The 9,750-nt window shown below is 37.0% G+C and overlaps 1 long non-coding RNA gene across 1 annotated transcript in view; it reads right to left on the bottom strand.

The window, feature by feature from the left end:
• Positions 1-212: 212 nt before the first annotated feature.
• Positions 213-9,750, bottom strand: part of LOC106034214 (uncharacterized) — a 155,654-nt gene continuing 146,116 nt past the window's right edge. Inside the window, exon 4 of the long non-coding RNA XR_001205864.3 lies at positions 213-903. This is a non-coding gene — a long non-coding RNA (uncharacterized lncRNA). The remainder of the gene's footprint in view (positions 904-9,750) is intronic.

The following is a 9,750-nucleotide window of genomic DNA, read 5'->3' as shown; positions in this document are numbered from 1 at the left end:
ATTATTTCCTTTTCTTATTTTTCCTGTGATAGTCATGGGGGCATAATGAACCCAATCCATGCTTTTCAATACAAAGGTAGGAAGGAAGTGTTATTTTTCTATTTTTAAAAAATATTTCTTAAGGTTTGGGATGGTTTCTGTAGATCATTAGTTGTTAACTGCTCTAGATGTATATGGATTGAAAAATACTGTATAAAGACAAGGGTCTGCCATTGAGAACATCCATGGGCTAAGAACATGATCTGACTTAATGCCCACAAATTGTCACTCTGAAGTCAATTACCACTGAGCATAGGTCATGCGCATTCAAGCGACTATAACTCAGTCATGGTGTTACTAGTGATCTTGTAATATTGACTGACTGAGACAGAGCTTCTTGACCCATCTACAGCCATTCTTAATGGAAATGAGATTCGAGATTGTGAAATTGGAGCTGCAGCTTGTGCTTTAGAATTATAACATCCATATTTAATCCTACTGCCAAAAATCCAGCTAGTGATGCTATTATAAGCTGTAGCCCACAGAGGAATTGCCCTTGATGAGACAGACATGCTCAGAAATCTTCAAACAATGCAAATTTTCATTTAAAAATACTTTAAGCCTAAAATAATTCATTTCAAATTGCTTGGTTTTACCACATCCTAGAGCAGTGGCTGAGAGAGCCTTGTTGTGGTCTTTAGAAAGTGAGGCTAGTGGTACTGTATATATTGAAACTCCATCCACAAAACAGAAGTACCTTTTAAATGTCTCTGGTGCTGGGGACTGCAAGATCTGTGCATCCAGTCTCTCAAGGCTATCTGCAGAAAACTTACCTCTGTGCCAGGGTACGTCTGAAGCTGCAAGGACCATGAATACTTCTTCAGATTGATAGCTCCTGAGCTTCACAAAAGCTTCCACTAGAAACTGGGGAAGAGAGAAAGAGGAAATGGCTTCCATTGAACTTCAGAGAAATTTGAAAATTCACCACCATCATACTTGGAAATACCTTGAAAGAACCAGTCCTCAACAGTAAAGTTGCAAGTGACTAAGATGCACCAGGCAGAGATTCCTTTGGTCTTCTTGGGGCTAAATTTGTCCCATGGTGGAGACAGGGAAGGTGGTCCTCAGCAGGACCTGATAAGCTACCTGACAAGTGGGACACTCCCAGCAGCCCTTATGGCACCCCAGAGCATTCCCAGACATGGGATCACACTCCTGTTCCCTGCATTGCACCATCCTGCTGCACTGCTCAGCAGCAGCTACTCTGACACAACCCTAATCTCCAATCACCCTCAAAGCTGCTTTTCCAGACGAGACAGAAGCAACTGCTGATATTTACTCCCTTACCCTCTCCCTTTCTGCAGGGTGGGCAGAGCAACGGGTACATCAGAGTGTGATGGAGAGATGGAAAGAACTCTTGGTGGAGGACCAGGGGCATCTGCTTGCCTGAATAGCTGCAAGACTGCAGAAGGTTGGCACTGAAGGATGGTGTGTCTTTGGCAGTACTCCCACACCATTCAGACCAAAAGAAGTTCAAACTCAGAAACTCTGTAATATTTAACTAAATTATTTAACCTGTGAACTGCAGCAACCTAAGGATATCTTCATTGATGCCACAATGGAGAAATAGCTCCCAAGTCACCCACAGCATGACCTTATGTCTAACCACCTGAATCCTTGCACAAATACCTATAGGAGCCCAAACCTCACTGAGAATCAATAGATTTCAGAAGTCTGAGGCACCAGTATTTTGTCCCCTAATAACCATCCTATTTTTGGTCTTATTATGAATTGCTTTAAATGAACACACATCATCTAAGGGAATTCCATTCCTAGATTGATTGAAGGGTCAGGAATCTTACTTCAAAATTAATTAGTGAACATTAATTACCCAACAACAGCTATGAAACATTTAAAAGGAAAAGGAATATCCAGAAATACCATTAGTAAATACATTCCTGAGGAGATTATTTAATTAGCATTTAATTACTATTAAAGAAATTTATTAGTTGCTAAATATTAATTACATAAAACACCATTTTTTTTTATCTGCTGGTGCTATTCATAATTTAAATAACTACTTTTATCTATGTATTTATTTTCCAGTGTTAAGTGGGTGGTTTCTCATTAAGAGTAGAATATGGCAAATGCTTTCTACACAGGGAATTGATTGCTATTCTGGCTTGACCCCAGCTGTAAGCTTGGCATCAGGACACAATTCTTAGCCCTTTGGAGTTAAAAAGCAACCCTCTTATGTGAGAGCAGAAATTAGTTTCTGCCATCTATGCAAACCAATACTGCTCCTTGATTGAAGAAATAGGTACTGATTATCCAAGATATCCTGGATATTTGATAGCTGCTAGAACAAATTGCACTAAAGTCAAAGATCAAACTCGACTTCAGGTCTCTAGCCACTGATTTTTGCCCCCTTCAGAAATGGGATAACTTCACCAATAACACCAGAAACACTTTATCTCTTGTACAACCAGTCCCTGCCCATGATAACACTCCTTTGTCAGAATGTTACGTTGACTGATTAGAATAAATTGAAAGATTATTTCTGTGAGTAGTCTGCAGACTAAGAAACTGATCCTTATGTTATTTTATTTTTTATTTATTGCTCTTTGTGAGGTGTTCTGATTATTCTAGCAACACCACCTGTGTTCTGTATAGGGTTAAAAATACTAGTGATCCTTCTCATCCCTAAATTTTTAATGTTGGAAAAATTATATAGCCATGTGGTATAATAGCTGCATTTAGTGCCAGATTAAACAAAACATTGAGAATAACAATGGTCACTGAGGAAGGAATACCATTCCTCAGTTTTCCAGAGGATATCTGATATCACCTTAAGACATTTTCCATCCTTCCATCTGATTAAAGGTGTTACAGAGCAGCCTGACTCCTAGTAGGTTTAATTACATTTCCTATCTCACAGATCTTTAGTTATGACTTTTTTTTTTCAGAATTTCCTGCAATTTGAAGATGAAACAGGAGAGAAAAAACAGTATTTGTTCATGACCCAGATTGCGAAATAAATAAATAAATAAATGAATAAATAAAAGTTCTCTTGCTGTTTTTTAATTGGAACCATCTGTTATTCTATTTCTTTCCTGTAAAGAAAAAAAAATGTAAACTCTGGTCTGGGTGTCATGTATACACAGGATGAAAAGTTAGTGTTCTCCTTTCGGGGTGGGAAGGCATTAGGAGATATTGCAGCTGAGTTGCTAGGTATCAGCATTGTCATTAGAGACAAGGAAAAACATATTCAAACCTTGTTATAATTCTAGAAGTTTTATTTTACCTCCCACTTACACTGCTCCTCAGAAAAATCATGGCAATATTATGTCTGATATGCTAGGGAAGCTGTCTGGACCTCTTACTCCAAAATGAAGTTTCAGCAGGGAGAAAAACATAATTGTAATTGAAATTATCCAATGAAATTGTTAACGTGTTGATTTGTATGGAATATTTTTTTTTCTCATATCCTTTCCTGAAAATATCCGGGATTCTGATTTATTTTTCATCCCTTCTCTAGTCAGGCAAAAACAAAACAACAACAACAAAAACAACTGTAAACCCCCCTTTACTTTGGTGCTTGGAAACATTCCAGTTATTTATATACATATAAATATATTTCTACAGATGGAGATTCTGCAGCTTCCCTGTGTGTCTTGACCAAGAGCTGAACTGGCCAAATTGTGAATTTTTTTCCTCATATCCAACCAGAATTTAACTTGTTGTAACTTGTGTCTGTCTCCACTGAAATCATTGTAATTTAAAAACAGTTTGATTTAATTTCCTAATGTGTGGTTATAGAGAAGATGAAGACATTAATAGAATACTCCATTTGGCCTTCTCCTCTCCAGATCAAACAAACACTTCTCCAAACACTTCCAGTCCCTAACACATCTTGATGAATCTCCTCTTAAGTCCCTCCAGATAGTCAACATATTTCCTATAGTGGGAAGACCCCAACCGGATGCAGCATTCCACATACTGTCTCACAAACACTGAATAGAGAGGATCAGTTATTCCCCTCCTCCTGCTGGCTGAGCTCTTGCTAAAGCAGTTCAATATGCAGTTAAAATTTCATAGCTGAAAGTAAGACTTGGCATACTGCGTGGTAATCCCATTAAAATAGATAAGAAAATTACCTAGAACTAGAGACTGAAAATATAGCATCTTGACTGTATATGAAATTGGACAACAAAGAGTTTTAAGAACAAGAGAAGCTAAAAGTGTATTCATTTTCAGACCAGGAAATGTTTGATGCATGTAAATTCCATTCCAGAGTGCAAAGATGTAATCATCTGTGGTGGTTTACAGCTAGTACTTCACTATTATTTCTGACATGATATTATTGTTCATTTCCTTTTTTTCCCCTATTTCCCCTGGAGATGATAATGTGTTAACATTGGGGCCACTGAAGAGGAACAGAGAGGCAGACATCATCCTGTAGATCAAGTCAATTATTTTTAAGGAAAAAATGGTTTCTGCATCCACCACAGAATCACAGAATGGTTGAGGTTGGAAGGGACCTCTGGAGATCATCTGGCCCAACCCTCCTGGCAGGCAGGATCACCTAGAACATGTTGCACAGGATCACGTCCAGGCGGGTTTTGAATATCTCCAAAGAAATCAATGGGAAACATTTTCAAAATAAGTCTAAAATCTAAATTTACTTGTATTGGAGAATCATATTATTACAGATTTACTATTAAATTATATCTAGGATCACATAGTGTTCCTTATCCTAAGATCTCTTCCTTTTTGGCCTCATCAGCATGATATTACTGATTTAAAAATATATATATATATACCCCATATGTATGAAATTATCATGTAATTCTGTTTCAAAATCTCTGTGCAGGAACATCTACTCTAGACCACCACAGTGCCAGCATAGGTCTGACTGTGTACGCTTTCTGGGGTTCTGCATCATACTCATTTGTGATGTATATTTTCAATCTGATTTAATGAGTTAAAAACCATGTGCTACATTGCTTTTGCTTTCTCAGTATCCTGCCAAACTTCATATTTTGGGGTATTTCAAATCTTAAGTATTTTCAAATGTTAACTTCCCTGAAGCCAGCCGAAGTATGCTATGAAGTAAGATAGTGTTCCTACTGACATATCACTGACAACAGACAGCTGTTGGGATTTTTTTGCCCCAAAATGTTTGATGTCTTTATAATGATACCAGTTTTTTCCACTGACAGTGACAATAAAAAGTCAGTTACAGTATTTCTTGTTCTTCTTCTTTCCTGACTGTCTTTCAAATGCGGAGTAGAACAAATATTTCTTTGTCAAGAGGCAGAATTGCTGAAAATAGTAAGGCTGGAGAAGCCATAAAATAGAATATTCATAAAGTGTTTGCATTTGATGAGATGTAAATTGCTTCTAGTTATACTGCTTTTAAACACCAAAGTATTTCAGATCAGCCTGTCATTTGTTTATTAATCCTATATAAAAGTAATTATATGGACTAAAGAGTAATATTTAGATTTCATTTTTGTTTATTTTTAATTTTTCTGCATGGAAAGGAAAAGAATCCATGACATATGTCCATCGTATCCACGCTCTTGAGGATGTTGAATACAGAAATTACAACTTCAGTCTATGTAACCTCTCCTGAAAATATTCTGTTCAGGTAAAGCCAGCTTCATCTGGCTTTAAACATTTAAGTGAAGCAACTAGGTGTTAAACAGAGATCCCTGAAGCAAGCTGTATAGTCAATGATGAGCAATGAGTACCCCTAGATTGTGATTCAGCTCATTTAAAATATCACCTATTTTAAAAGGTGTCTAAAGTCAGATAAATGAATCTGAATCATAAAGCTCTGTGCGTATACGAAAGGTCAGGAAAGGATTCAGGGCTAGAACCTAGAGGGGACAATTGTTGACCATGTTTCTTACTCCATGGCGCTGGCAAAATCTCAGGATAAAACAGACCTGCCGACTGTCTCTAATAGTTGGCTCAGATTCAGTTTTAGATGAAAATATTTTCATTAATGTGACTGAAAAGTTTTACCCACCCCTAATTGATAGCACAGGATGTTGGTAAAATAATTTTAGAACTCAGCAGACAAAAATGCATTAGTAGCAATACCAAAAATATCACACCAAAAGCAAAACAATGAGATGTACTCCTGTCTTGGTGTTTGCAAATACAGATTTATAGTTTCATCTGTGGCCTAACTTCCTTCTGAATGCCAGTTATATTATTTGCAAATCAGCTCTGGGAAAAAAAAAGAAAGATCATATTTGGAGAAACTATAGCACAGGGAGATTAAGGTCAAGGCCTTCAAGATCATTAGACATTTTTTGTCTAATGATTTTTTAGACAATCTTTTTTTCTAGATTTAGTTTATTGGATTCAGCTTCCACAATGGAGGCACCAAAAAAAAAATCTGAGTCTTAAAATGTGCCCTAAGTAGCTTTTCATGGTGATACTGGATACTTTTATAATCCCTATCACGGAACCCAAATCTCTTTACTGCTCACCCACCAAAAACAGTCCACACATTTTTAAAACTAGAGCAACTGACACTGCTGTATTTAGCTATTTACCTCAATACACCTATTCAGAAGGCTTTTTCTAAAGAACTCCTAAAACATTTTGGCTTTTAAGCAGTTGTGCCTGTCTTTTACTCATCTGAAAGCAACTTAACCTGTCAAAGGACAATTGTCTGCTGAATGTGTCATGTTCCCAGTTTGTTAAGAGCAGCTGCATAACGCGCTTCTCTCTTCTCTTCAGCCTTCAGGGGTCTTCCTGGCATTTGATTTGGTGTTAGGATCTGCATTGTGGCTATCTGATAACTTCGCCCAGCCCTGCAAATCAGAATCCTGAAGATCTGCCTTTTAAGTCCTGCATTATTGCCATGACTCTTCCTGTTTACCAACACATTGAGCCAAGAGTGAAATACTGACTTAAAAGCTAGTAACCGGAACCAGATTTCATTTTGTTTCCATTTTCTTTTACCTTGTAATAATTTACAATATGCATGTGTTTGTTTGTTTGTTTGTTTTTTCTGTGTCTCTTCATCTCCCCAAAGGGTACTCTCAGAAAAAAAATATCAGGAAGCAGACTATGGGCCATGAAGATCTGTTTGCCCAGACATCTATGCATTTTCATTAACATGGGACTGAAGTCCAAAGCATAATATTGGAAGAAACACCTATTATTTATTATTATTTTTTTTCTGCTGAGGCCCGCAGAAATCCCCCTTCCTTTATCTCTTCAGCTCTGTGGAGCTCCTGGGCAAGTTTTGTGGTAGTTGTTAACAACAAAGAAAACAATAACTTAACAAGAAGTATTTCTTGTCTTAATTCTTTGCAGCTTTTAGATAGAAGAGGAATGGTAAGAAGGTAATAAACCCTTAAAGCTCCCAGAGTGAAACTAAGAAGGAGAAATATTTAAAAGTGTTTAGGTACTTACAAATGAACACAAGCACCTAGTAGGATTCTCATGAAAAACCATAGACCATGCTACCTGTAAAATCAATGGGGTAATTAAAAGAAAAATAAATAAATTAAATCATTCTGGGGACCTATTCAAACTATTAGATGATACCTAAATGAGTAGGATTTTCACCCATATGGACTATACTTTTAGTGGGAAAAACTCTGCTTTTAGCTATACTGCTGGAAATCTGAGGTCATAATGCTGTGGCCACATATAATGATGGCTTTTCTGAGAGAAGATCTTTTTCCTACAGCTGGTGCCATCAAAATCTGGCTGGATGCATCATTATGCGTTTCAGTTCTGCTGCCCTTTTCATCTGCCTGGATTTGCATGACCAGGAGATGGTATTTAAACTGGAGGGGCTGTTTCATCACCACAGGGAAAAGAAGCAAGCACCATGGCCAAGTCCTTTTAAGGCCCGTTGCCTCAGAACATGATTTACTATTTGGAAAGAAGAGACATGAATAACAAAATAAAACTTCACTGACAAACTGCTGGCTGCAATTCCCATAAACACAACTTCCACCTGGAACCCTCCTTTTTCTTTTCACTTTATAACTCCCAAGACACAAGATGTGAACAAACTCTTTAAATCTTTCCTGGTACTTTATTCAGGATGTTTCTATACTGCAGTCTGCAGTGCTGTGTGAATACACTTTGAGTTTGCTTTAAATGAGCTGGGTTAGATCCTGAGACTCAGTTGCCTTGCAGTTGCGTAGTGCACAGCATGAGAAAATTCCCTCTACTTCTTGGGGTTACATAGCAATTTATGGTAAACAAACACATACAGATCCTCTCCTCTGCTGGGGAAGATGACAAGAAGGAAGAGAAATGGTGTATTTCATCCACATTGTTACACAGAAGTGACAATGGGGACCAATCAAAGATTTTTTGGAAACAGCTTTCATCCAAAAATTATTAGATCTACAAGAGTCCTTAGGATGGCATCAAATTGATTGTCATTTTCAATAATAGCAAAGAAATCGGAACAACTAAAGGTTTTCCTTGGTCTGCAGTATGTCCTTTGTTCTTCTAGTTTGTTTTTCTGTTTGAATAAGATTGTTTCAGTGCTTACAAAACAACTGCTCCATACCCTGCTTGGCTTTGTTTTTAAAAAAGTACTTCACAGGAAATTTAAAGCCCTTCTAGCTGCACTGCAAGCAGTGATGTGCACAATATACCACAGGGGGACTGAATGTTGCACTGCCTCATACTTCAGTCTCGTCTTAGATCCCAGCTTGATTATTCTGCCTGTGCTCTCTTTTACAGCATTTGACCCATAGACACTTAAATAAAGATTTACTGCATTTATACAGCTCTGTTTTACTAGCTCCATAACTGTGAGTAGTATCTCAGTAGAAGCTGTCATAGCCCTGATACTTCCCAGTAGAAGCTTCATTCAGATATTCAGAAGACTGAAGTCTTCTAAGTTAAACAATTAAAAATAAAAATAATAAAACAATAAAATAAAATAAAATTTAAAGAAATCCAGCCTGAGCTCTTTAACTTCCAGTTATTCAAATGCAAGATACCTCTCTTTAACCCAATACATATTGCTCTGTCAAACTGCTAGGTTTTTTAAAATAATTAAGTAGTTGAAATACTTAAGTGGTCATTTTTGCTTCCTTACAGTAATGATACGGCAATGACAACATATTTCAGATCACACAATCAGCTCTCTGCTTAAACAGCTTCTCTGAAATTTTTTCTTCATGTATTCACATTAGTATTGATACAAATAATCTTTGTATTGCAAACCATACTTAGTGTCATGGGTGTATAAATGTAGAACAACAAGAGAGAACCCTTGTCTCAGCTCATTTGGTAAGTACTGAATTTTCACTGATCTAAAAAAATACAAGCAACCACAAAAATTAATGAGACATCGCACCCGGGGTCAGTTTTAAATAATACCATGACATTTTGATTAGTACTGAAACTCTGGACCTCATTTTCTTGGGCACAACCCGTAATTATCATACAAGAGAATATCTACTCCAAGATACAGGAAAAAATCTGGGCTACATATGCATGAGATGAATCAAGAAGGAATTCTTACTGGGGAAATGAGACTTTGCAAGGCTAGAAGTATCAGGACATTTACAAGAACAATGAGTGCAAACTGTTAATGCTCTACTGACAGAAGGAAAGACGATAGTAAAAAATGGAACTATGAGCACAAACATAACTGAGTGGTTTTACTCCATCTCATAATATATTTTTGCTATTCAGAAAGGACATAATCATGACTAACACAATAATGAAACTACCTAGAAATACAAAGTGGAATTAAAGTAATCTGCA

Source organism: Anser cygnoides, chromosome 6, assembly GCF_040182565.1.
Source record: "Anser cygnoides isolate HZ-2024a breed goose chromosome 6, Taihu_goose_T2T_genome, whole genome shotgun sequence".
NCBI classification, from domain to species: domain Eukaryota; kingdom Metazoa; phylum Chordata; class Aves; order Anseriformes; family Anatidae; genus Anser; species Anser cygnoides.
This window is presented reverse-complemented; position numbering and strand designations above follow the sequence as displayed.